Below are 23769 nucleotides of genomic sequence, written 5' to 3'. Positions count from 1 at the left end.
TTCCCTCTGACACCATCTTTTTTCCCAGGAAGCATCTTCCATTTGTTCCTACCTCCACGCCCTATGCCTCACCTTGCCCCAAGCTTCTGCCAGTGTCAGATTGCTCAGCCTTGTTAATCCAGTGGGCACTTACAGAGTACTGTGTGTCCCAGGAATTGAGTTAATGCCCTGGGAATCAAAGTCCTACACCTGTGACTGGGCATTTATTTATTTATTTTTATTTTTATTTTTATTTTATTTATTTATTTTTTGAGATGGAGTCTCGCTCTGTCGCCCAGGCTGGAGTGCAGTGGTGTGATCTCAGCTCACTACAACCTCTGCCTCCTGGATTCAAGCAATTCTCCTGCCTCAGCCTCCCAAGTAGCTGGGATTACAGGCCCCCGCCACCACGCCCAGCTAATTTTTTGTATTTTTAGTAGAGACGGCGTGTCACTGTGCTAGCCAGGATGGTCTCAATCTCCTGATCTCATGATCCGCCCACCTTGGTCTCCCAAAGTGCTGGGATTACAGGCGTGAGCCATCGCGCCCGGCCATGCCTGAGCATTGATTAAGCACCTACTGTGTGTGTGTGCCAAGTATTGTGCTACAAACTGGGGACACAAAACCTGGTCGCTGCCCTCCTATGGGCTACTTGGGAAGTCTGAGTCCCTGGTTTACTTGGGAAAATGCACAAAAACGGATCATTATAATGTCTTGGGAAGTTGGGGACTGGGTGTGGCCAGAGCAGAAGGTTCAGGGAGAGAGGAATTGGCCAGGCAGAGCAAGGGTGCAGGACGTTCCAGGTAGAAGGAACAGTGTGTATAAAAGCACACAGGCGTGAAGCAGCCCGGTGTTCTCTGGTGGGCACTGGGAGTTGTTTGGTCTGGCTGGACATGGAGTGCAGGTTGGAGAGCCCGGGGAGATGAGGCCAGAGGCAGGCAAGCCCAGATGGTGCAGAACCTCGTGTTCCAGCAAGAGTTGACCTTTATCCTGCAGCAGCCGGAAGCCCAGGCAGCCTCATGGTTCCCTGCAGCCCGGGAGCTTCAGGGCTGAGCCTGGGCCAGAGCCAGGCCCAAAGCACTCTCCTCCGATCCCCCATTAGCCCACATTCACAGCCCTCAGCAAGGCCTGTGAGAGTTAGTCACTTAAATATAATGCTATTTCCAAAGCTCATTCATTCATTCATTCATAAATGTTTAGCAAGCGCTGATGTTTGCCAGGTGCTGCTCTGAGCACCGTGAATGGGTCATTAAACCCCACAGAGGTTCCAGCTTTCAAGAAACTTATATCCTTGGCAGTTGGGAAGGGGACAGGTCATAAAAAAAAAAAACAGAACAAGTAAGTAAGAAAATTTCAGATTACAATATGTGCAAAGAAGAAAATGAAATAGGGATGCGATGGAGTGTGATTGGGGTCTGCTGAGTACCCAGGGAAGGCTGCTCTGAGGAAGGTTATATTTGAGCTGAGACCTGGATGACAAGAATAAACCAGTCATGTTAACATCTGGAGGCTGAGGGTTTCAGGCACAGGGAACAGCACAGCACATGCAAAGTCCTCAAGGCAAGAAAGAGCTTTGTGTTTTCCAGGTTTAGAAAAAAGGCTGAGTTCAAATCCACTACTCTCCAGTAATCCTCTGCAAGGATTATTACACCCATTTTGTAGAGATGGAAACTGAGGCTTGGTCAGGAAGGTTAGTTTCTTGGTCAAAATCACAACTGGGAGTACGCATTTTGGCTGTAAAGCCACTATTGTCGGCTGGGCATGGTGGCTCATGCCTGTAATCCCAGCACTTTGGGAGGCCGAGGCGGGCAGATCACCTGAGGTCAGGAGTTCAAGACCAGCCTGACCAACATGGAGAAACCCCGTCTCTACTAAAAATACAAAATTAGCCGGGCGTGGTAGCGCATGGCTGTGGTCCCAGCTGCTCGGGAGGCTGAGGCAGGAGAATCATTTGAACCCGGGAGGCGGAGGTTGTGGTGAGCCGAAAGCATGCCATTGCACTCCGGCCTGGGCAATAAGAGGGAAACTCCATCTAAAAAAAAAAGCCACTATTTTGGGGTGTGTGTATGTGTGTGTTTTTTAAATAAAAAAATCAAGTTCAGCAACCATGTGTCCTAAATTATCTAGAATGGTCAAATTTCTAAAATTCTTTTTTTTTTTTTTTTTTTTTTTTTGGAGACAGAGTCTCACTCTGTGGCTGTGAGTGCAGTGGCACGATCCCAGCTCACTGCAACCTCCACCTCTCGAGTTCAAGCAATTTTCCTGCCTCGGCCTCCCAAGTAGCTGAGATTACAGGCGCCTGCCACCATGCCTGGCTAATTTTTGTATTTTTAGTAGAGACGGGGTTTCACCATGTTGGCCAGCCTGGTCTCAAACTCCTGACGTCAGGTGATCCACCCACCTCAGCCTCCCAAAATGCTGGGATTACAGGTGTGAGCCACCGTGCCCGGCCCTAAAATTCTTATTGTCTTCTGGACAGTCATCTTGGACATGCTCTGTGTTCCATATCATGACTTCAAGCCTTGCCTTTTTCATGTACTACCAGTGGGATCCTAGACTAGCACTTTACCACTTTAAGCCTCAGTTTCCTAATTTGTAAATAGGGAGGAATTGTAATCATTCCAATATCACAGGCTTGCTGGGAGGATTAAATGAGATCATCCACATCAGGGTCAGCACAGTGCCCGGAATGGGGTACCTGTGAAATTAATGGTGATTCTTTTTTATTGTTACCTTGGAAAATGGAGGCCAACTGCATGATGATCGTGGCTCCAAGTAGCTGGGGACCCAAGACATGCACAGAGAAAGAGAGACCAACAATGTGAGGCCTCTGATGCATGAGACAGGCAGGGGAGTAGTGGGAGGAGAGAGCAAGAGTGAGCAGCCAGGAGGGCCTCTTCCCTTCCCTTTACTCAGCCTCTCACTCCTCTGCTAGGATCCTGCATTGACACATCTTGTACTTCCTGTTTCCAGGGAAATTCCTCGCTGCTGGACTGCGCCCACCCTTGAGGACCTCACAATCTCTTTGGGCAGAGCGGAAGCCAGACAGAGACAGGGACTACGAAGCGACAATCCCCAGCCCTGTGTGTGCAAGGAGCCCCCGAGGGGCAGGCAGCCACGCTGCAGAAGGCTAGACTCTCCGACCCCCAGGGAGCCTGGTGTGGGCTGCAGGGACAGAACGCTTCTCAGAGGAGGTAGGGACCCCATGGAGTACGTGACGCCTGGCCCTCCAGCTGCATGCTCCAGTTATCAGGACAGAGACCCCTCCCCACCCATTCCCAGGCTTCCCTGGCTTCCTGCTCTGCTGCTGGGAGGCCCTGTCACCACACATGCGCGTGCACGCACTAACATACACACACCCCTCTCAGGCACCCCCGGAAGACCAGCTGCAGCTGGGGGTGGGGGTGCACGGAGCACAGCCAGGGTTCTCAGATCCCTAGCCTGCTCTCCCACCCCGCCCTAGCCCCCAACTGCCGAGCTGCTTCTAGTTTTAAAGCAAAACATGACTCTGTCCTTCCTGCTGCTCAGTGGCAGCAACACTGCCTGGGGTTATTTTTAGCAGGGATGCAGGGAAGGCACAGTTCTCCTTGACTTTAACTAGGGACAACCCCCACCCCCCAGCCAAGACTCACTGGAGGAGGCCGGGTACGGAAACCCCCCTCCCAGAAAGGGGAAATGGTGTGTTTTCTGTTCCTTCAATTCACTAGAATGGGAGTTGCAGTCAAGCTTGGGGTTGAACTGATGGGAAATTCTAGGTTCCAAAGCCTGTGGGCTCTGCCCCACCCCTGGTCTCTGTGTTTCCATGAATCCGGGAAGCAAGAGGCACATGGTGTCTGGAGTCGAGGTGCCCTGTCTGTGGGTGTTGGTGTCTCTGGGAAACTGCTTGGTTATAGCCAGGCTCTGTGGACTACACAGGGGCACCAGGCATTGTGGGTGGTGTTTCACAGGTGCTGGCTAAATAATTCATTACACTGAGCATGTCCGTTCCGTGTATTTTTCTGTATGTGTATCTTTTAGATGCTAGCAGTACTTTATGAGGTATAATGTACATACATTCCACACACAGTAAAATGCACAGATCTTAAGTGTACGGCCTGATGAATTTTGACAAATATATCTGCCCATGTAACCATCACCTAGATCAAGATTTCAGACATTTTCACCACCTCCAAATTCCTTCGTGCCCCCTTCCAGTCAATCTCTACCGCAGAGGCAACTGATTCTGATTTCTATCACCATAGATCATGTGTGTGTTTTACAAAGTTAAAATACAGCTGCTGTCATAGAAGAGGGAAATGAGCAATAAAGTTCTTAACATGAAAGGGAGGCCTCAAGAAAGGGGTTACTGGAACTGGAAAAAATGAAGGTATCATTGGCTGGGAAACAGGAGGTTTCAGACCCAGCCCAACCCCTCAGGGTTGGGACCAGAGGGCTTGGGACACTTCTTGGAGCAGAGAGGCTGTGAGTTGGGAGGGGGCAAGGGGAGGGCCAGCTGTGGCTCAGGCCCAGCTGCCTCCTGTTCTGCTAGAGGTCCCTGCCCCTCCTCCAGGCCCTCCCCACTGCACAGTTTCAGCAAGGCCAAGGCTGCAAGGAAAGGTTCTCTCAGGGGCATCTACCCAGAGGCAGAGTTTAGGGCCCCTGTGTAGTTAGATTATTTGTTTTTCTTGCCTTCCTCTTCAAGGTTTGGAACTCCTATATCCTTTGTCCTGCCTGGGGAGGGGAGAGGCTGAGGCTGTCAAAGTAGAGTGCTAAGGAAGAGTCACGATGCTTTTCATTCTTTCCTTCCTTTCTTCATTCAAAAACAGTTATTTGAGCACCTATGTTGTGCTGTAGATTCTGCTAGGTGCTGAGGATAGGAGAATAACTAAGCCACATTTTAGCTTGCTATGGAGTCCGAATTGGGATTCCCAGGTGAGGCCAGGCCTTATACCTCCTTTGTATTGGAGATGAGGGGCCCAAAGACGGGAAGTGACTTATTCAGAATCACACAGCTAGCTGCTGGCAGAGGAAGGCAAAGAACAGGGATCCCTGATTCAGCCCTAGATGGGGATAAGAAAGCAAAGGAAACCAAACCAACAGCCGACTCCCCGGTGTTCCCTCCTGCAAGCTTTTTAGGGTAACAAAAATCACTGACCTGGAGTAAGAGGACCTCATTTCTACTGCTAGGTCTTAGAAACACTTCCTCTCTCTGGGCCTCAGCTTTCTTCCATGAACATGCGGGAGGCAGCTTGCAGAGGACCTCTGGCTCTCGCGAGCACACCCTGCATTTTCCCGCCTCTGTGCCTTTGCTCGAGTTGTTTCTGCCGCCTGGAATGCCCCCTTTCCCCTCCCACTTCCTTCCTCTGACATTCTCCTAATCATTTATGGCCTAATTCAAATGCCGCCCCCAGAGGCCCCCCAGTCCTTGGACATCTGGGGAGTGGTGTCATCCAGGTCTCCACTGCTAGAACAGACAGAGCTGCCTCCATTTTGCAACCCTCCCATCCTAGGGCACAGCCTTCCAGGGAGATGGGGTCTGTTTTGCCAGCCACCGTTGGAGGAATCGAAGGGACTTATTCCTCCCGCCCTACACTTTCACATGCCCCTTTTCAATGTTCAGAGACTGATGTCTTCCTTCTGCTGGGCCTCCAAGACATTGTGCTTTCTGCTGGCCATGCCAGCCCAGGCTGGAGCATCAAACCCGGGCACTTCTGGCAAAGGTGGCTGCCCTGGGAGGTACCACAGGAAGGATGAGATGGCGGGGCCTCAACCAGAAGCACAGCTGCCCCACCTCAGTCGTCCAGTCCTCATTCACAAACACCCAGGCAGAAATCCTCCTTCCACCACAAACACATGACTCCTGTTCCCACAGCCATGTCCAGACCCACTCCTACCTGCCTGCCCACAACACCGAGTTTGCAAAAATGTTCCCCATGCTCCCACAGCTCCCCTGCCCCTCCCATGGGTGTGCATTGCCACAGGTGCACATCATTGCACATACACACAGGGTGCACACAGACATGCACGTGGGCATGTAATGGGCAACACAGATGTGGACACATGCGTGCATACACACAGATGCATACATGGGCATGTAGCCCCACAAACACACGTGCACATGGAGCACACACTCACACATACATGAATACATGGGCACACAGGCACATATGTGCACACACATGGGCGTACAGGCACACACTCTCACACGCTCTCTCATGATAGGAGGCTCCTCTCCACCCTCAGCTCTCAGGCAAGCCCAGCTCACATGCCTTGAGCTGAGGACACTGTAGGGGAAATGTGGGCTCAGTTGTTGGTTCCCAGCTGCCTCTGGCTTTGTATCCAACTGGAGTCTTTTCTATTAATTTTTCCTACTGATGGCCCTGTGGGAATGAGAAAAAGCTCAAGAGCTGTGGGTTTACTCTGGGACAGCACCTTGTTTGGGTGCCTGGCAGGAATAAGGATGGCGGGGGGCGGGGTAAGGATTCCATCACTTCTAGGAACAAAGGTCTCCAAGGAGCTGAGGTTTGGTGAGACCAGTAAACACGAGGCTGGTCTTTGCTCTCACTGCCACACTCCTCCCTCCAGCCCATCCGTTCTTCCCATTGCTGCAGATGCCCCAGGCCCATGCTCTCCCCTGTGGGGAGGTGGGAAGTCTTAGAAGAGGGCTCAATCCCAAGGTTGATGTGGCAGCTTTGGGACTGGCAGCAGGGTCCCAGGCAGTCTAGCCCTCTTCAACAGAAGGGTGGCTTCTCCCAGACTCCTCCAGAGCAGCACAGCAGGAATCCAGAGACCAGCCAAGTAGGGGGTAATGTTTGCGACCCAATTACCAGATCTCAAGAGTTGGGTAGGGAGGAAGCTTGGATTCCATTAAATCCAATTCAGCGGCAGTCACTGAGTACAGAGCATGTGCCTGGGATGGGTTGGGGCAGGTAGGAAGGGTGAGGGGTGGCACAGAAATCATAAGACACGGTAACTGTCTTCTAAGAGTGTGTGTGTCTTGGTGTGAGAGACTGGGGAACATCACATAGGCAGAAGAACTCCCGAGAATGAATCTCAAACAACATGCTGCACACTGAGGCCATCACCTCTGCCCACCCCTCCCAGAGCATACAGACACTGCCACCTGCCTGATCTTCCTGTTGTCTTCCCTATTTTGTTTTTATTTTAGAGTCAGGGTTTCTGTTGCCCAGACTGGAATGCAGTGGCACAGTCGTAGCTCACTGCAACCTTGGACTCCTGGGCTCAAGTGATTCTCCCACCTTGGCCTCTTGAGTACCTAGGACTATGGGTGTGTGCCACCATACCCGGCTAATTTTTAGAAATGTTTTTAGAAACGAGGTCTCCCTACAGTGCCCAGGCTGGGCTCGAACTCCTGGCCTCAAGCAATCCTCCTACCTCGGCGTCTTGAGTTGCTGGGATTGCAGATGCGAGCCATTGCCCCCACCTGTCTCCCCTATCTTGGTAACTAATGTTGCATGGCAGCCCAGGACAGAAACTTTTGGGCCACCCTAGATTCTGCCCTCCCCTACCTCATCCAATCAGTCCTCATATCGCATGGGTTATTCTTGCCCTATCCTTTCCATCCAATCCCTCCTTAAGGCCTCACCACCACTGCCTTGGTGTTTCTCACCACTTCCCTCCCAGGGTTTCTAATGGCACAGGGGCTGGAAGGATCCCATCTTCAGGTTTATACCATCCTCCTCTCTCCATCCTCCACATGGATGCCAGGATGATCTGCCACAAACACACGGCTCATCTGTAACTTAGAGCCCTTCACAGGCTCCCCATTACCATCAGATTGGAAACCCAAATGCCTGTCGTGGCACAGCCAGCCGGCCATGCACAGCATGCAACTCGCAGCCTGCCCCCAGCTGCACATTAAGTTCCAGCCTCATGGAATTCCTCCTGGTTCCCTCAGCTTGCTGTACTGGTGTATGCCTCTGAGCCTTTGTACATGCCGTTCCTGCTGCCTGGATGCCCTTTCCTCCTTGACCTAGCAAGCAACTCCAAATCTTTCTAGACTGAGGGGGGCCCTCTTTGTCTCTATTGGAAAACATTTTATAATAGTGCTGGCAATAATGGCACTGTTCTGATTACTTTGCACATACATATGTATAAACAAGCTTATATATATAAGCTTGTTGAAGCCTCATAACAACCTTGATAGGTACTATCATTATCATCTCCATCTTCTAGTTGGGAAAAATGATACACGGAGAGATGAAGTAACCAATTGACCTAAGCTGACATGCCTAGTAAGTGGTGGAGTGGGATTTACTCACAGCCAGTTTGGCTGAAGATGCTGTGCACTTAACCACTGCACTCACTTACTGTTAAAAGTGTTTGCCAACTCGTAGCTTTCAGCAACCGGCATCAATTAATGTCTGATCAACTAATGAATAAATGAATGGACTCATTAACATTTAATGGAATGCCAGGCGCAGTGGCTCACACCTGTAATCCCAGCACTTTGGGAGGCCAAGGCGGGTGGATCACCTGAGGCCAGGAGTTCAAGAGCAGCCTGGCCAACATGGTGAAAACCTGTCTCTACTGAAAATAAAAAAATTACGCAGGCGTGGTGGCATGCACCTATAGACTCGGGAGGCTAAGGCAGGAGAATCGCTCGAACCCAGGAGGTGGAGGTTGCAGTGAGCCGACATGCGACTACACTCCAGCCTTTTCTTTCCAAATTAAAAAAATTAATAAATAAATTTAATGGAATGAAGAAGTAGGGCTCACCTTCATTTATGTAAGACATCTGCCATGCTAAAGCTATTTTATTTTTATAGAACACAGAATTTTTTTTTTTTTGAGACAGAGTTTCACTCTTGTTGCCTAGGCTGGAGTGCAATGGCATGATAGCTCACTTCAACCTCCGTCTCCCAGGTTCAAGCGATTCTCATGCCTCAGCCTCCCAAGTAGCTGGGATTACAGGCTCCCGCCACCATGCTCAGCTAATTTTTGTATTTTTAGTAGAGATGGGGTTTTGTCATGTTGGCCAGGCTGGTCTCAAACTCCTGACCTCAGGTGATCTGCCCACCTTGGCCTCCCAAAGTGCTGTGATTACAGGCGTGAGCCACCACACCCAGCAGAACACAGAGTATTTTGAAGAAAATACATTTTGAGAGTAAAATCCTATACCTCTTGTTTTTCTTTTCTTTTCTTTTCTTTTTTTTTTTTTTTTTTTGAGGCAGTGTTTCGCTCTTGTCACCCAGGCTGAAGTGCAATGTCTCCATCTTGGCTTACTGCAACCACTGCCTCCCGGGTTCAAGCAATTCTCCTGCCTCAGCCTCCTGAGTAGCTGGGATTACAGGCACGTGCCACCACGCCCGGCTAATTTTTGTATTTTTAGTAGAGACAGGGTTTCACCATGTTGGCCAGGCTAGTCTCAATCCCCTGACCTCAGGTGATCTGCTCACCTTGATCTCCCAAAGTGCTGGGATTAGAAAAACGTTAGCCACCGTGCCTGGCCTTTTTTTTTTTTTTTTTTTTTTTTCTGAGTCTCACTTTGTTGCCCAGGTGGGAGGGTAGTGGCATGATCACAGTTCACTGCAGCCTTGACATTTTGGGCTCAAGTAATCCTCCCGCCTCAGCCTCCTGAATCATTGGAATTACAGGCATGAGCCACCCTGCCCAGCCCATCTTGCTTTTTAAATAGAATTTGTGTGAATCTCCAAGCGTAAGATTTTTCTTTTCTTTTTTTTTTTTTTTTTGAGATGGAGTCTTGCTCTGTCGCCCAGGAGGGAGTGCAGTGGCGCGACCTCGGCTCACTGCAACTTCCGCCTCCCAGCTTCAAGCGATTCTCCTGCCTCAGCCTCCTGAGTAGCTGGGATTCAGGATTACCCTGAAACCCTGTCTCTACTAAAAATACGAAAATTTGCTGGGCATGGTGGCAGGCGCCTGTAATCCCAGCTACTCAGGAGGTTGAGGCAGGAGAATTGCTTGAACCCAGGAGGCAGGCACCATCATGCCCAGCTAATTTTTGTATTTTTAGTAGAGACGGGGTTTCACCATGTTGGCCAGGCTGGTCTTGAACTCCTGACCTCAGGTGATCCACCCACCTCAGCCTCCCAAAGTGCTGGGATTACAGGTGTGAGCCACTGTGCCTGGCCGCCTAAGATTTTTCAAGTCAGTAAAGAGAGATGTCCTCATAACCCCTTAAGGACCTGCTTAACCATGGGTGGGTGTCAGCTCCTTACTAAGCAAGCCCTGTGGTTTTATGCCCCCAGGGAGACAGACCCCCTGAGAAGTGACCCCAGGCCTCAGCTGAAAGAGCCTCACGTCTCAGTGGATGGGCTGGGGACAGAATTGTTCCAATCAGGGATGTCTGTGAGGGATTTCTGGAAGAGGTGAGATTTGGGCTGAGTCTTGACAGATTTTGATAATCAGAGGGAAGGGAGAAGGGCAGGAAGTCAAGAAAATATTTGGACCCCAAGGCTTAGTAGTTGGACAGGTGGGGCAAGAAGGCAGGGGAGAGAGGGTGTGAGGGTGTGAGTCCAGAGAGGCAGGTCACAGCCCTTCTGGGTGGCTGCACAGTTTTGGACAAGTGGCTGCTTTTTACATTCTCTGCTACCCTTTATGCAAATTGAGCATTTAAGTCTGGGAAAAAGCTCACATGAGAATCCCCAGGGCAGGAGCGTTTGCTGATCCTTGGGCCCCCACCCGCCAGCTAGCAGCTTCAGCCTCCTACACTGACTTCTGAGAGGTGCTGTGGCTTAGAGCGTATGTCACAGCCGTGCTGCTTGCTAGAAGGGTAGGTCTTTCAAAACCTCTGTGCCTTCATTTCCTTAACTGTCAAAGGGTGGTAGTGTCTGCCTCATAAGGTTGTTGTTGGAGATTAAATTAGTGAAGGCACCCTAGACCATCTAGACCACCAGCTTCATTAAGTGCCTGGTAGACATTAGCTAATATTGTCACTGGAGCCAACGGTCTTCATAATGAGGCAAAATTCCATTGGGCTGTCCCTCTTCTAGGCCACAGGATTTGGCCTTGGCTGCTGCCTCATTCTAGTCCTAAGGTTCCCCCAACAAGTGTGGCTCCCATTGACCTGAGCCACATCCTCCTGACTCACCACATGCCCCGAGGAGTCACTCCCCTCTTTTTGCCCCACCCGCTTATGCCCACTCTACTAATACTGGCTTCATGTTATAAGATTTTTTTCTTTCTTTCTTCTTCTTCTTCTTTTTTTTTTTTTTTTTTTAGAGACCAGATCTTGCATTGTCGCCTGGGCTGGAGTGCAGTAGCGTGATCACGGCTCACTGCAGCCTTAACCTCCAGGACTCAAGTGATCCTCCCACCTCAGCCTCCCGAGTAGCTGGGACTACAGGCACCCACCACCACACCTGGCTTTGGGATAAAATTAGTTTTGCTTTGTGCCCACAGGACCTGAACAGGAAAGCAAAACTGTGATGAAGGTTTACTAAGTAGTTTTGGGGAGTGCCCAGGCCACACGGCCAGCTTCAGTTCTAGGGTCAGCCCAGTTCCTGCCATGAGAAGTGAGTCTCAGAAGACAAGGTACTGGTGCCTCAGCATCTCCCTGAGGGTAGCCAGCTTACCACCCTGCATGCTGCCAGGCTTGGGAGATACCTGTTGGCGGTTTGCATGACAGGGTGAAAGCAGCATCTAGCTATGCAATGACAGCCCTCGGATCTCTGAGAACTAGGCTGGGATGGTAGACAAATCTGGCTCCTTGCTGTGAAGGGGCAGGTAGTGAGAGAACTGGCTTACAAAGCAAAGCCTGGGCGCTTTCCTAGTGCCAGGCCCAACTAGCTCTTCCTTAGCAAACCATAAGGGTCTCAATGCTTCTCTTTGAACTCCCAGGCGTATCTCCCTGGAAGATACCTACCACCCCTTACCCTCCTTACCCGCTTCTGGGGCTTTCTCCTGACACCTCCCATTCTGCAAAAGCCTTCTCTAAGATTCCCCTGTAAAATGGAAACAAACAAATACCTCTGTGGCAAGGGTTGAGATGATGGAGTTGGCCTTAATAGTTAGAAGTTCCAGGTGACAGGCTTAATTCACTTTGGTGCAGGGGATAAAGGGAAAAAAGAGAGCGGGTAACAAACAATTATTCGCAAGCTATTTTCTAGAAAATACAGAGAGGCCAGATGTGGTGGCTCATGCCTATAATCCCAGCACTTTGGGAGGCTGAGGTGGGAGGATTGCTTGAGCCCAGAAGTTTGAGGCCAGCCTGGGCAACATAGGGGCACGCTGTTTCTACTTTTTTTTTTTTTTTTTAATTAGCCCAGTGTGATTGTACACACCTGTAGTCCCAGCAACTTGGGAGGCTTAAGTAGGAGGATCATGAGCCAGGAGTTCAAGGTTACAGTGAACTATGATTGCACCACTGCACTCTAGCCTGGGCGATAGAGCGAGACTGTCTCAAAAAACAAAAACAAAAAAACAGACAGAAGTAGAAACATAATGTACCAGACTAGTAAGTACACACACACACTGTGTGTTTTAAATCAACTTTACAGGCGCATAATTTACATACGATAAAATGCACCCATTTAAGTGTACAGTTTGATGAGTTTTGACAAATGTTTACCTGTGTAATGTCTATCACAATATAGATTAATTCCTCCACTCTAAAAGTTTCCCTGTTTCTTTTTCTTTTCTTTCTTTCCTTTCCTCTCCTCTCCTCTCCTTTTTTTTTGAAGTGGAGTCTTGCTCTGTTGCCCAGGCTGGAGCACAGTGGCGTGGCCTCAGCTCACTGTAGCCTCCACCTCCCGGGTTTGAGCAATTCTCCTGCCTCAGCCTCCTGAGTAGCTGGGATTACAGGCACCCGCCACCAAGCCCAGCTAATTTTTGTATTTTTAGTAGAGACAGGGTTTCACCATGTTGGCCAGGCTGGTCTTGAACTCCTGACCTCAGGTGATGCATCCACCTTGGCCTCCCAAACTGTTAGGATTACAGCATGACCCACAGCTCCCGGCATTCTTTTTTTTTTCTTTTCTTTTGAGACAGGGACTTTGTCGCCCAGGCTGGAGTGCAGTGGCGAGATCATGGCTCACTGCAGCCTCGACTTCCCAGACTCAAGTGATCCTCTCACTTCAGCCTCCCAAGTAGCTGGGACTACAGGTGCGAGCCACCACTCTTGGCTTTTTTTTCTTTTTGTAGAAACAGAGTTTCACCATGTTGCCCAAGCTGGTCTTGACTTCGCGGACTCAAGCCATCTGCCTACCTCAGCCTCCCAAAGTGATGGGATTACGGGCATGAGCCACTGCACCAGCTGTGTTTGTTTCTTTTTGCAATTGATCGCTACCTGGCCCAAGCAAGGGCCCATCCCTACCTGGTCCAGTCTGCTTTCTATCAGTATAGATTTGATTTATATTTTCTAGAATTTTACATAAATGGAGTCACACAGTATATACTCTTTTGTATCTTGGCTTCTTTTGCTCAACATAATGTTTATAAGATTTGTTCGTGTTTTTGCACATATTAAGTAGTGTGTTCCTTTTTATTGCTGTGTTGTATTCCACTAGATGGTTATACCACAGTTTGTTTATTCATTCTCCTGTTGATGGACATTATGGTTGTTTGTCATTTTGGGCTATTATGAAAAAGTTGCTGTGAACACTCTTCTTCAGCTCCTTTTGAGGACACATGTTTTTATTTGTCTTGGGAGCAGAATTGCTGAGTCGTATGGCAAATGTGTGTATGCTTAACTTCAAAAGAAACTGCTAAACTGTGTTCCAAAGTGACTGTATGTTCTCACCAGCAAAGTATGAGAGTTCCAACTGTTCCACATTTTGACCAGCTCTTGGTATCATTGGCTTTTTATTTTTCACACCTTTTTTTTTTTTGAGACAAGATCTCACTCCTTCGCCCAGGTTGGAGTGTAGTTGTGCAATCATGACTCACTATAGCCTCAACCTCCCTGGGCTCAGGTGATCCTCCCACTGAGTAGCTGGAACTGCTGGCACACATCACCATGCCCAGTTAATTGTTTTATGTTTTGTAGAGACTGGGTTTCCTATGTTGCCCAGGCTGGTCTCGAACTCCTGGGCTCAAGCAATCTCCTACCTCAGCCTCCCAAAGAGCTGGGATTACAGGCATGAACCACTGCGCCCAGCCCTATGTTTTGCACTTCTGGTTAGGTGCAGAGGATCTCTTGCTGAAGCACACAGATGCTGCCCTGCTACCTTTTCTGAAGCTACTCTTCCTGCCCCTTGGTCTTCCACAACTGCTCTGAGCATCCTTCTGTTTCTGCATGTGCTAGGATCATTTTCTGGAATTCTCATCTTTTGGGCCTTAGCACAAATGTTGCCTCCTCAGAGGTCTTCCCTCACTACCCTCTCTAATGGAGTTCTCAAGACTTTTTATCACATTACCCTGTTTGTCCCGTGAGAACATCAGCTCCATGAACAAACATCTCTTGTCTGTTTTTTTTTTTACCTAAAAGCAGTGCTTTAAAGATCATAGATGCTCAATATATATTGCTGAATGGACTTGCAAGTCTAAAGTGTATGTTCAACATATTGACCTTTGGGGTCCTGGGAATGAAAGCGTTTGCATGACATCAAATCAGAAATATTTAAAGCATAAGTTATTTTTATTGTCTGGGACTGTTCTATTTTGCATGTAAATATCTTAAAATCCTACAAATATAGAAAACAAGAAAGAAAAGAAAAAACAACCATAGTTTCATCAAACTATGTTGATTTCTAAAAAATCAAATTGTTATGGTTTAGAAATACAAATCATTTTTTAATTGGTTTAAAACTGATTTTTAAAAGTTCACTTTTGAATAAGTTATATTTGCACATGGTGAAAAATTCAAACAGTATATACTTCTGGAAAATGTTGCCCATATGCGAACATAGTTATATCTTTCTGCACTTTTTTCCAAAAATAGTATCATACTGTATGCATTGCTTCCACCTTGGTTTTGCATTTAACAATTTATCTTAGAAATCATTCCACATCGTTATATGTGATATGGTTTGGACCCAGTAGGAGGTAATTGAATCATGGGGGCAGGTCTTTCCCATGCTGTTCTCATAATAGTGAATAAGTCTCACGAGATCCAATGGTTCTATAAGGGGGAGTTTTCCTGCGCAAGCACTCTTCGCCTACCAATATCCACGTAAGATGTGATTTGCTCCTCCTTGCCTTCCGTCATGATTGTGAGGCCTCCCCAGCTATGCAGAACTGTAAGTCCAATTAAACTTCTTTCTTTAGTAACTTGCCCAGTCTCAGGTATGTCTTTATCAGCAGCGTGAAAACAGACTAATATAATATCTATCAGTTAAGATTAGGTTTGGCTGCTAGTGAAAGAAAATTAAAAATATCAGTGTCTTGCAAAATTAGACATTGATTTATCTCTCTAATGAAGTCCAAAGGTAAGTGGCCAGGCAATACCAGGATTCCATAATTATCAGGGACCTAGGATCCTTCTGTCATTTTTATGCCATCTTCAACATGGGGCTTCTACCTCATGTTTCAATATGGCTGTCTGAGCTCCTGCCATTACATCTGCATCTATCCAGCAAAACGAACAAACAAACAAACAAAAACATTAACAAGAACACAGGGCACACCTACAAGCAAAGGAGGCTGGGAAATTTATTCTTTATTCCAAATAGCCATATACCCAGCTCAAAAATCAGAGGGGAAGAGAAGAATGGATACTGGGGCACAACTAACAATCTCTGTTACAAGTATACATAGATTTGCCTCATTAAAAAAAAAAGGCTATATAGAATTCCACTATACAAGGCCAGGCGCGATGGCTCATGCTTGTAATCCCAGCACTTTGGGAGGGCAAGGTGGGTAGATCACCTGAGGTCAGGAGTTTGAGACCAGCCTGGCCAACATGGTGAAACCCCACCTCTACTATATATACAAAAATTACCCAGGCGTGGTGGTGCACACCCATCCCAGCTACTCAGGAGGCTGAGGCAGGAGAATCTCTTGAACCTGAGAGATGGAGGTTGCAATGAGCCGAGATCACACCACTGCACTCCAGCCTGGGTGACAGAGGGAGACTCTGTCTCAAGAAAAAGAATTCCATTGTACGAATGTACCATTATTTATTTAACCAGTTGGCAGACCTTAAGTTATTTATACTCAGTACAAATGATGCTGCAAGGAACTAGATCTTTATACCTACCTACTTCCTTGGCATATATGGGAATATTTCTGCAGGAAAAATTCCTAGAAGTGGAATTATTAGGTCAAAGACTGTGTTAGTTATTGCCAAATTTCCCTCTGAAGAAGTTTCATCAATCTTTGCTCTTACCAATAATATTTTCCCACACCTTGACCGACCTACTGTATTACAGAACTGTAGCAGTCTTCTAGGGAGAAAATGATGTATCTTTCTGACAGGTATAACATGGTCTTTGTTTACATTTTTCTTATCACAAGTTAGGTCAGAAGTCATGAGATCATATCCTTTGCCAGAACATGGAGCTGGAGGCCATTATCTTTAGCAAACTAATGCAAGAACAGAAAACCAAATACCGCATGTTCTCACATGTACGTAGGAGCTAAATGATGAGAACACATGGACACAAAGAGGGGAACAACAGATACTGGGGCTTACTTGAGGGTGGAGGGTGGGAGGAGAGAGAAGGGAGAGGATCAGAAAAAATAACTCTTGGGTGCTAACTTAGTACCTGGATGACAAAATAATCTGTACAACAAACTCCCTTAACATGAGTTCACCTATATTACAAACCTGCACATGTACCCCTGAACCTAAAATAAAAGTTAAAAAAACAAGTTAGGTCAAAAGTCTTTTCATGGCCCGGCGCGGTGGCTCACGCCTGTAATCCCAGCACTTTGGGAGGCCGAGGCGGGCAGATTACCTGAGGTCAGGAGTTCGAGACCAGCCCCATCATGGAGAAACCCCATCTCTACGAAAAATACAAAAAAAAAAATTAGCCGGCCGTGGTGGTGCGTGCCTGTAATCCCAGCTACTCGGGAGGCTGAGGCAGGAGAATTGCTTGAAACTGGGAGGCAGAGGTTGTGGTGAGCCGAGATCGCGTCATTGCACTCCAGCCTGGGCAATAAGAGTGAAACTCCGTCTCAAAAAAAAAAAAAAAAAAAGGTCTTCTCATACTTACCAGTGATCTGAATTATGAAAGTAGTTCAAGTATCTGGTAATACACTTAAAACAATATAAAGAGAAATACAATAAAAACGAGTCCTTTTTCCTCCCTAGATTCCCAGTCCCATCCCCTTAGGCATAACCACCATTAAGAGTTTCTTGCATATCTTTCCATAAAGTTCCACTGGAACTTTAATTACATTTAACTATACATATAAGATTTTTAAAAAGTAGAAGTGGGAGTATCCGTTATACTCTGTTCTATGCTTTGCTTTTTCACCTAATATATTTTATAGATTTTTCTATGTAAGCACATAGATACATACCATATTCTTTTAAATTGTTGCATATGTTGAATGGCAAAGCCATAATTTAGTAAAACAATCCCCTGCTACTGATGATCAAATTGTCTTTAGTTTCTTGCTGTTACAAATACCGCAGAGAACATCGTTGTATATATAGTTTGGCCAACATGTAGGAGTACAGCTATAGAATGAATTCCTGGAAGTGGAATATTAGGTCATTGAGTATGTGGGTTTTAAAATTTGATAAACATTGCTAAATTGTCTGACAAAGAGGTTACACAATCTTCACTCCCACAAACGAAAATGGCTTTGCCCTATTTCCCACATCCTTACCTATACTGTATATTATCAAACTTTTAAATCAAGTAGATACAAATGGCATATCATTATATTAAATTGCATAATTTTCATTATGAGTGAGGTGCAGTATCCTCTTATGTATTTCTTTTTTCTTTTTCTTTTCTTTTCTTTTCTTTTTTTTTTTTTTTTTTTGAGACAGAGTTTCACTCTTGTTGCCCAGGCTGGAGTGCAATGGCACGATCTTGGCTCACTGCAACCTCCGCCTCCTAGGTTCAAGTGATTCTCCTGCCTCAGCCTCCGGATTAGCTGGGATTACAGGCATGCGCCACCATGCACAGCTAATTTTTGTATTGTTAGTAGAGACAGGGTTTTACCATATTAGCCAGGCTGGTCTTGAACTCCTGACCTCAGGTGATCTACCCGTCTCGGCCTCCCAAAGTGCTGGGATTATAGGCATGAGCCACTGCGCCTGGCCCCTCTTATGTATTTCTAAACTATTTGTTTGTTTGAGACAGAGTCTGGCTCTGTTGCCTAGGCTGGAGTGCAGTGGTGCAATCTCAGCTCACTACAAGCTCCGCCTCCCAGTTCAAGTGATTCTCCTGCCTCAGCCTACCGAGTAGCTGGGATTACAGGTGCAAGCCACCACACCTGGATAATTTTTGTATTTTTAGTAGAGATGGGGTTTTGCCATGTTGGCAAGGCTGGTCTCTAACTCCTGGCCTCAAGTGATCCATGTGCCTGGGCCTCCCAAAGTGTTGGGATTACAGGTGTGAGCCACTGCATCCAGCCAACATTTTCCCTTATATTATCTTTATAGTTTCATCTTTTACCTTCAGATCTTTGATTCATCTGGAGTATTTTTGTTGTAAGAAATGAGGTAAGGACCTAGCTCCCCTCACCCTCCTCACCCCCAGATAGCTAATCAGTTTTTCCACCATTAGTACTGAATACTTAAATGTTTCCTCACTGCTCTGAAATGTCCATAGGTAGTTAGAACTATTTCTATATTTTATATTATTTCATTTGTATGATTTAATTAAAATATATTTGCAGGCCGGGCACAGTGGCTCATGCCTGTAATCCCAGCACTTTGGGAGGCCGAAGTGGGCAGATCATGAGGTCAGGAGTTCGAGACCAGCCTGACCAACATGGTGTAACCCCATCTCTACTAAAAATACAAAAATTAGCCGAGCATGGTGGTGTGTGCCTGTAATCCCAGCTACTCAGGAGGCTGAGGCAGGAGAATTGCTTGAACCTGGGAGGCAGAGGTTGCAGTGAGCCAAGATCACGCCATTGCACTCCAGCCTGGGTGACAGAGTGAGACACTGTCTCCAAAAAAAAAAAAAAAATATATATATATATATATATATATTTGTACATATATATATATTTGCATTTCACATGGCAGAATCAAATTGTTTCTTGTTGTTGTTGTTGTTGTTGTTTTTGAGACGGAGTCTTGCTCTGTTGCCCAGACTGGAGTGCAGTGGCGGGATGTCGGCTCATTGCAAGCTCCACCTCCCAGGTTCATGCCATTCTCTTGCCTCAGCCTTCTGAGTAGCTGGGACTATAGGCACCTGCCACCACGCCCGGCTAATTTTTTGTATTTTTAGTAGAGATGGGGTTTCACCGTGTTACCCAGGATGGTCTCGATTTCCTGACCTCGTGATCCGCCCGCCTCGGCCTCCCAAAGTGCTGGGATTACAGGTGTGAGCCGCCGCGCCCGGCCAGCAGAATCAAATGGTTTTAGTGACAGTTTTGTACTATGTTTTCATCTCTGGTAGGGCTATAATTCTTTTTCAGAATTTTCATAGCAGTCTTTACATGCTAACTTTTCCAAATGAATTTTAGAATCAGTTTGTCAAGGCAAAAAAAAAAATCATATTGTCATTGGGATTGCAAACAGTAAGTATTTTTGTACCTCAGTCTACAAAAATATACAATTTATAAACAAAGGCCTATAAGTGATATATGGTATCTATAAATCCCAAAAAACATGTTGACAAGCTATCAGGCTTTCTCCCGAGGCTCCCAGTGATCTTGGTGTCTCACAGCAGCTTCTGCAACTGGGAGATTGTCTTAGGAGCTAAATCCAGCCACCCAGATATATTCCTGGTTTTTGAGCAATAAAGATGGAAAACCATTCTTTCCTCTTGAGGTGTCACTGGATCATCAGAAATGGTACAACCAAGTGAAGGCAGCAGGTGCCACAGTGGAGTTCAGCACCTTAGGAAGAACAGAAAGAAGCAGCTTCAGATCTGGCAGTGGTCATCCTGGAAACCACAGTGGCCAACAGACTTCTCTGGGCTCTCAATTACTTGTCTGTGAGTCTGTGGGCCTGGAGCTCCTTTCTAGATACCTGCCCCCACTTCTCTATAGAAGTATAAACTGCAGTGTGGAGGGGAGAGAAATTTCTCAAGTTTGCACAACTATTTAGTGAAAGATCAGAGACCAGAAACCAGGTGTATCATTAGTGGATCTTACTTACAAGCAACAGAGTCTTATCTGACTAGACTGAGCAGAAAGGGGGCTTATTTCAGGTTGTTAGGTAACTCACAGAATCATTGGGAGGGAGGAGAGAGACAGATTCCAGGCTAAGCTTCCAGGGGTAGTGGCTACAATCACATTGCAGAGAAAATGGCTGCTACCACCATTGCTGAACACTGATGCTGAGAACTTAATGTTAGCACAGCCACTCCTGCCTCCAGCACCAATGCCAAATTCGACTTCAGGAACTTGACCTTACAACCCCTGGGGAACCACTTCTGTTGCCATTGTGACCACCAAGCCTCCTGCTGTGTACTTCAGAATTGAAGTATTTCTTGGGTGTGTGATTGTCAATCACATGTCAATGTTCTAGCTGCAGGGGAGGCTGGGAATCTGAGTTCTGACTTCTAGTTTGAGAGGCAAAACCCATAATAGAGGAATTTCCCCAAGTATAGAAAGGCCAGTTAGAATTGGACCAATACTTCAAAGACAACTACATATGCTAGACAAATATCTTTAAATATTTTAAAATTGATAAATAATATTAGTACATATTTATGGGGTACATGTGATATTTTGTTACATGCATGGAATGTATAATGATCAAATCAGGGTATTTAGGGTATCAATCACCTTGAGTATCATTTCTATGTGTTGGGATTTAACTTTTATTTTTATTTTTTTTGAGATGGAGTCATGTTCTGTTGGCCAGGCTGGACAGCAGCTTGATCTCAGCCCACTACAACCTCCGCCTCCTGGGTTCAAGTGATTCTTGTGCCTCAGCCTCCCGAGTAGCTGGGATTACAAGTGCCCACTACCACACCTAGCTAATTTTTTTTTTTTTTTTTTTTTTTTGAGATGGAGCCTTGCTCTTGTTGCCCAGGCTGGAGTGCAGTGGCATGATTTCGGCTCATTGCAACCTCCACCTCCCAGTCTCAAGCAATTCTCCTGCCTCAGCCTCCCAAGTAGCTGGGATTACAGGTGCCTGCCATCACACCCAGCTAATTTTTGTATTTTTGATAGAGACAGGGTTTCGCCATGTTGGCCAGGCTGGTCTTGAACTCCTGACCTCAGGTGATCTGCCCGCCTTGGCCTCCCAAAGTGCTGAAATTACAGGCATGAGTCACGGCACCCAGCCTGAATTTAACTTTGAAAAAACCTTTTTTTTGATAAAATACAAATTTTTAAATGTATTATTCCTTTAGTTTCATATCAAATAAATCTTTGTTTAACGCAAAGTCACAGAGATTTTCTATGTGTTCTAATAATGTTAGAGCTTTTGGTTTTGCATGTAGGTCAGGATCCATTTTTAGTTAATTTTTCTATGTGGTGTGAGATACAAATCAGTTTATATGGCTGGGTGCAGTGGCTCACACCTGTAATCCTAGCACTTTGGAAGGCCGAGGCGGGCGGATCACGAGGTCAGATTGAGACCATCCTGGCTAACATGGGGAAACCTCATCTCTAGTAAAAATACAAAAAATTAGCCGGGCGTGGTGGCAGGCGCCTGTAGTCCCAGCTACTTGGGAAGTTGAGGCAGTAGAATGGCGTGAATCCGGGAGGTGGAGGTTGCAGCGAGCCGAGATCGTGCCACTGCACTCCAGCCTGGGGGACAGAGCAAGACTCCGTCTCAAAAAAAAAAAAAAAATCAAAGTTTATATTTTGTATGCCATTATCCAGTTGTTTTAGCACCATTTGTCAAAAGACTATCTTTTCTTTTCTTTTTTTTTTTTAACCTTTATTGTAGGTTCGGGGTACATGTGAAGGTTTATTACATAGGTAAACTCATGTCACAGGGGTTTGTTGTAGACATTATTTAATCATTCAGGAATTACGATTTAAATCTTAAATGCATCAAAAACCTAATGAGATAGTGAGGAGTTATTGGACCAAGACAGAGGAAAATGTAGGAGTCCAGAGAGGTTAGGGTTGCCAGATAAAAATACAACATTCCGGCCAGGCATGGTGGCTCACGCCTGTAATCCCAGCACTTTAGGAGGCCAGGATGGGCGGATCACTTGAGGTCAGGAGTTCCAGACCAGCCAGGCCAACAAGGTGAAACCCCATCTCTACTAAAAATACACAAATTAGCTGGGTGTGGTGGCACACACTTGTAATCCCAGCTACTTGGGAGGCTAGGGTATGAGAATCGCTTGAGCCTGGGAGGCAGAGGTTGCAGTGAGCCGAGATCATGCCATTGCACTCCAGCCTGGGTGACAGAGTGAGACTCCACCTAAGAAAAAAAAAAAATACGGCATTCCTGGCCAGGTGTGGTGGCTCACACCTGTAATCCCAACACCTTGGGAGGCTGAGGTGGGAGGTGTGCTTGAGCCCAGGAGTTCGAGACCAGCCTGGGCAACATAGTGAGACCCTGTCTCTGCAAAAAATAAACAAAATTAGTAGGGCATCGTGGTGCACATCTGTAGTCCCAGGTACTCAGGAGGCTGAGGTGGGAGGATTGCTTGAGCATGGGAGGTTGAGGCTGCAGTGAGCTGAGATTGCACCACTGCACTCCAGCCTTGCAACAGAGTGAGACCCTGTCTCAAAAAACAAACAAACAAACAAACAAAAACACAGCACTCCCAGTTAAATTCTTATCTGAATTTCAGATAATGGATAATTTTTCAGTGTGTGTCCCAGTTAAATTTGAATTTCAGATAAACACTGAATACTTTTTTCATATGCAAATTATGTTCCTGCAATATTTGGGATATACTTATACTAAAAAAAGTATTTGTTGCTTATCTGAAATTAAAATTTAACTGGACATCCTATTTTTAAATTTTTTTTATTTATTTATTTTTTTTAATTTATTTTTTAGATGGAGTCTTGGTCTGTTGCCCATGCTGGAGTGCAGTGGCTTGATCTTGGCTCACTGCAGCCTCCGCCTCCTGGGTTCAAGTGATTCTCCTGCCTCAGCCTCCAGAGTAGCTGGGATTACAGGTGTGCACCACCATGCCCGGCTAATTTTTTGTATTTTTAGTAGAGACAGGGTTTCGCCATATTGATCAGGCTGGTCTCGAACTCCTGACCTCAGGCGATCTGCCCACCTCGGCCTCCCAAAGTGCTGGGATTGCAGGCATGAGCCACCGTGCCTGGCCTTTTTTATTTATTAAATGTGGCAACTCTACCAGAGAGGTGAGCCCAGCACTCGGACCTGCTTTTGCCCAAGTGCATTTGCCAATCTGAAGGAGCCATTGGAGAGGCTGAGCCATACCTTTGAAAGCTTCTTGGGATTAAGGGTATGAATTTGGAATTCGGGGCCTACCAAGGTGGATACCGTGACAAATCACTTGTGATAGACTGAGCCATGGCTATGGGTATTCATATCCTGTGTATCCCTTGATTCTGGGCTGCTCTGTTACCTGCTTTAATTAATAGAATATAGTGGTAGTGATGTTGTGCCACTTCTGGCTTAAGCCTTAAGAAGGCAGCTTCATATAAAAATTAGCCAAGTGTGGTGGCACATGCTTGTAGTCCCAGCTACTTGGGAGGCTGAGGCAGGAGAATCGCTTGAACCCAGGAGGCAAAGATTGCAGTGAGCCGAGATTGCACCACTGCACTCCAGCCTGGACGACAGAGCGAGACTGTCTCAGAAAAAAATAAATAAAATGAAAAAGAAGAAGTGGCAGGCACATAGCAGCCACAGGTCCGTAGCAA

General features: G+C 46.6%; 1 protein-coding gene across 2 annotated transcripts in view; it reads left to right on the top strand.

The window, feature by feature from the left end:
• The window catches only part of FKBP5 (FKBP prolyl isomerase 5), a 156865-nt gene that overhangs the window by 6024 nt on the left and 127072 nt on the right, over nucleotides 1-23769 (top strand). For both annotated transcript variants that reach the window (XM_019029603.3, XM_055390287.1), the window contains exon 2: nucleotides 2953-3173. The gene's annotated coding sequence lies outside the window, so the exon portion shown is untranslated. The remainder of the gene's footprint in view (nucleotides 1-2952; nucleotides 3174-23769) is intronic.

The sequence above is a fragment of the Gorilla gorilla genome, chromosome 5, assembly GCF_029281585.2.
Source record: "Gorilla gorilla gorilla isolate KB3781 chromosome 5, NHGRI_mGorGor1-v2.1_pri, whole genome shotgun sequence".
Classification (NCBI taxonomy): domain Eukaryota; kingdom Metazoa; phylum Chordata; class Mammalia; order Primates; family Hominidae; genus Gorilla; species Gorilla gorilla.
Note: the sequence above shows the minus strand (reverse complement) of the source record. Positions and strands in the feature narration are given on the sequence as shown.